This window comes from Aythya ferina (assembly GCF_964211825.1).
Source record: "Aythya ferina genome assembly, contig: HAP1_SCAFFOLD_75, whole genome shotgun sequence".
In the NCBI taxonomy this organism is placed as follows: domain Eukaryota; kingdom Metazoa; phylum Chordata; class Aves; order Anseriformes; family Anatidae; genus Aythya; species Aythya ferina.
The window spans coordinates 530,292-535,000 of NW_028181436.1; the positions used below are offsets into that span (position 1 = coordinate 530,292).

The 4,709-nt window shown below is 52.3% G+C and overlaps 1 long non-coding RNA gene across 1 annotated transcript; it reads right to left on the reverse strand.

Annotated features, from left to right (window-relative positions):
• Positions 1-838: 838 nt before the first annotated feature.
• LOC311428410 lies at positions 839-4,229 on the reverse strand. The gene is made up of 4 exons (XR_014687710.1): positions 3,980-4,229; positions 3,847-3,893; positions 3,620-3,756; positions 839-1,164 (listed from the first exon to the last, which is right to left on the reverse strand). It is a non-coding gene; the product is annotated as an uncharacterized lncRNA (long non-coding RNA).
• Between the last annotated feature and the right edge of the window lie 480 nt (positions 4,230-4,709).

Consider the following 4,709-nt stretch of genomic DNA (forward strand, 5'->3'; position numbering starts at 1 on the left):
TCCTCCTGATCCATAATCCTGCATAATCACTTTCTTCCTGGCTAAAAGGTTCCTTTGAATTAACATGGATATTTAAGGCCTGGCAAATCCAGTCTTTGAAGGATCCAAAAACAGGCCAAAAGACATGTAGTCTTAAAGGCTCCTTTGGCCATTCTGTCACACAATACTGGACCATTTTTAATTTACTTTTTCCTTTTCTGGGGTCCCTATCATTCCAATTTCGAATCGTTATTCCTAATGGACTTTCTGGTGGTATGACTGGTAATTTGCTCCCTTTCTTCCGGTCTCTGGTCTTCGATTTTGTCTGACCCATCTAGGAATTTTACTCTGGCAATTCCCACAGCCCTTGGTTACCTTAGTAAGAGTGTCTTGCAGGGGGTCGAGGACCTATCACACACCCACAAATCCTATAGGAATCCCTTCGGTCCTTCACTGGCCAAGTCCCTCACGGGAGATTGGAACCGCGGTTAGAAGACTTCCACAATCGCTTCGGAACTAAGTTCCATCTCAGTCACACTCTTACACACACAGGCAACCGAACCCCACCCAACCGAACGGTATACGCTTTAAATGCTTACGACTCCGTCATCTTCGTTCGGATCTTCACACACACAGTTACGGGCAAAATATAGTGCTGCAGCTGGCAAGGGAGCTGAAAAAAAGAATCAGAAACTTTGCTTACCTTTATTCAGGTTCAAGATGCCATTAGTTCCGACCTGACTCAAACAGCAGCCACCAAATGGTGGGGGTGCCTCTCCTAGATCAAACCAGAAATCAGGAACCAAAGCCCTCCCGGACGAGCGCCCGCTTGTAATAAATGACTGGGTCCCAAATAGGATTGCAATTGAAATTTACAATTTATTAATTGAATAGAGGTAAGCAAGCAGCGCTGGGTGCGCCAGGAGTCTCTGCTCCACCAAGACGCACACAAGTTACATCAGGCGGCTGGTTTTTATGCTGCTAGGCTAATACATATTCATTACTACTTCTACAAAAGGCAGGGTTATTCTAATTAGTTCCCAGAATCCAAACCCTCCCACTGGTGCAGGCGTTATCAGTCTCCGGTGGTCCCTCTGGGGGCCGCTCGTACTGAAGGCTCGTAGTCTTCCTCCCAGGCTTTTCTCTTGTCCTTCTCCTTTGTCCATCTTGGCTGGATGGCAGACACTTGCATAGTGTCCCATGCAACAGTTGTAATAGTTAGCAGTTATTCTGAAACCCCTTTGTTCTCTTATCCCCTATTGACCCGAATTGCTGGACCATTCCTTTGCAAGATACAAGAACTATATACATTAACCACTCTGGTTTTCTCAGACTTTTCATCATATCATGCGGCCCTAGCATTGTTCCATATTGACACGAATCAGATGAACTCATTTCACACTGTTAAGCTGTCTTATCACTGCAAGCGTACCTCAATACCACCTTCCTTCCCTCTACAGGATGTAACTGCGCAAAAACAACATTTTTATTCCCACAACCTTGATCCCCTTACCCTGAAGTCCTTATTCCCCTTAAACCTAACAACTCTAACCACAACCCTAACCCTTATTATCAACCCCCTAACGCTAATGACACTGACCTTAATCCAAACCCCAACCTGCCCCTAACCCCAGACAACCAACAACGAAACACACACACACAAAGATGGAAACTACAAAAAAGGCAAAACCCTGGATACAGGCCCCAAATCACAAATACGCAACCAAAATGCTACAGAAAAGCCCCAGATGCAGGCCCCAAATGCTACTGCTAGGCCTCAAAAGCTCAAGATGCATCCCAAAGCAAAAATGCAGACCCCAAACGTTACAGAAAAGCCCCCAAACCCAGGCTGCACAAGTCTACAAGCAGGCCCCAAACTGCCAACAGAAGCAGGCACCAACCACACCCAGATGCAGACCCCAACTGCCCACAAGCAGCTCCTACCCCACCACCCCCTCCCAAGAACTGGACTCCACCCAGACACTGGCCCAAGACCCGGGCCCGACCCCCGCCACCCCCCCTACCCTCCCCCCGACACAGGTGTACAAGCAGCTCACAACCCGCCCCTTCAGAGACCGGTCCCACTCCCCCCACCCCCCCAAGACATGGGATGCGGAGGTGTACAACCAACTCCCAACTCCCTCCCCCTCAAAGGGAGGCCCCAAAGACCCCCAAATGGAGGCTCCTAGAGTGAACAAGCACCTCCCAACTCCCCCAGGCACAGGCCCACCCCCCCCCCCCCAAACACAGGCCACAAAGGTGTATAAACAGCCCAGACCCCCCTCCAAGACCATGGCCCCTATAGTGTACAAGCAGCTCCCAACCACCCACAGATGCAGACCCCAACCCTTCTCAAAAGGGAGGAACCTAGAATGCATGAGCAGCCTCCCAACCCCCCTAAACATAGGTCCAAAAGTGCACAAGCAGCTCCCAACCCCCCTCAAATACAGACCCCAAAAGTGTACAAGTAGCTCCCCCCCTGAGACAGGACCCAAAGGTGTACAACCAGTTCCCAACACCCCTGAGACACAGGCCCCAACCCCCCCGCCAGACCCAGCGACCCAAATTCTACAAGCAGCTCCCAACCCCTGCCAGGCAGGCCCTATACAAGCAGCTCCCAACCTTCCCCCCCCCCCGAGGGAGGCCTCCAAGCCCCCCTAAACACAGGCCCCTACAGTGTACAGGCAGCTCCCAGCCACCCCCAGATGCTGGCCCCGAAGTTGTACAAACAGCTCCCAGCCACCCTGCAGAAACAGATTCCTACATTGTACAAGCAGTTCCCAGACCGCTAGACACAGGCCCTGACCCCCCACACATGCAGGCCCCAAAGGTGTACAAGCAGCTCCCACCCCTCCCCCAGACGCAGGTCCCAAGCCCTCCCCCCAAACACAGGCCCCTACAACCAGCACCCAACCCCCTACCCCCGATGCCAGGCCCAAAGGTGTAGAAGCAGCTCCAAACCTCCTCCCTCAACCCAGGCTCCAACAGTGTACAAGCACCTCCCAACCAACCCTCCCGTCCCTCCCCCACCCCCCCGACACAGGCTCCAAAGGAATACAAAGAGCTCCCACCCCTCCCCCAGATGCAGGTCTCAACCCCCTCCCGCCCCCAGAAGCAGGCCCCAAAGGTGTAGAGTCAGCTCCCAACCCCCTCAATGCTGGCCCCTAGGGTCTACAAGCAGCTCCCCCCTTGCCCCCAGATACCGGCCCCCAGACACAGACCCCAAAAGCCTAATCACAGGCCCTGAACTCTAGAGGCAGGCTCCAAAACCCAGGACAAAGCCCCACTGGTTCGAGACAGGGCCCAAATCCCAGACACAGGCCCCAAACGCTAAACATATGCCAAAAAAAGTATTAGTGCTGGTGCCAAATGTTACAGACAGGCCCAAAAGCCCGAGATGCTCAAGGCTGAGACGTAACTTGGCTTTCTGAATTACTGGAAAGCAGCTTTCATTCTCAGATAATTGTGTGCAGGCTAGATAGGATGGGGCTTCAGGCACCTCTTCACCTGAGGAAACACACTGCCATCAGGCACCGCTGTGCCAGACAAGCTTGTTCTGCTAGAACACCCTACTCAGATGCACTGTGGCGTTCAAGTGAACTGCTTTCATGCAAATATAACGACTGATGTTACAACCCACCTTGCCTGTGGCACCTGATGAACAGAAGAGTAAGCCACCGCAGCGCTTCAAAACCATCCCTGCACGTGCCGCTCCTTGTCGCTCTCTGGCCTTATCTCATATCCTTATCCACTTCTGTGGAGAGCCTGCCACGGCACCTGCAAAGCAAGACGGACACCTTTCATAGTCACCTTGTGCTACTTGGTCGTTCTGCTCCAACCCAGCTCATGACCAGCCCCTCTTCTTACACAGCTCTTCAGAGTGCAGTTTGCTCCTTTGAGCCTGTGCGAGACACCTGTGAAAGAAAAAGAAACGCATAGGCCGATGCAGCATCCAAAGACACAGCACAACTAGGTAAGTTACTCTCATCTGCTCCCTTACCTCTGCCGCTTACCAGCCCCCGAGGCAGATGCTTCAATCTACCCTCTTCAAACAGCTACAACACCTCTAAAAGACAAAGAGGGGATGCTTAGAGGAACAGTGAGACAGACCTACAACACAACAACTGCTACATCTGTGGTAAATAGTTTGGGTTAGGTCTGTAGGGGTTTCGAGGTTTTTTGGATGTTAGGGCTTGAGGCTTTTTTTGTAAGGGCGGTGAGGGTTCCAGTGAGTGCTGGTAAATGCAGTTCTCGAGCACTCGGCCTGTGATTGGCCATGCTGGCTGTGCGGGGAATGCTGGTAGGTGTAGTTTTCCGGCACTGGGAGGCCATGTTGTGTGCCCAGAGCATGCCGGGAGATGTAGTTCTTGTACTCCAGACTTCCGGGAGGCCATGTTGCGTACCCAGAGTATACCGGGAAATGTAGTTTTCGGATTCGGGACTTCCGGGAGGCCATGTTGAATGCCCAGAGCATACCGGGAGATGTAGTTCTCGGGAACTAGGGTTAGGGGCTAGGGCTGGGGCTAGAGTTAGGGTTTCGGGTGAGGGTTGGGGTTGGGGGTTATTGATAGGCTTAGAGGGTTAGGGTTAGGCTTAGAGGGTTAGGGTTAGGGATAGGTTAGGGGTAGGTTTAGAGGGTTAGGGTAAGGGTTAGGGGTTAGGGGTTAGGGGTTAGGGGTTAGGGGTTGGGGTTGTGGTTAGGGTTAGGGTAAGGGTTAGGGTAAGAGTAT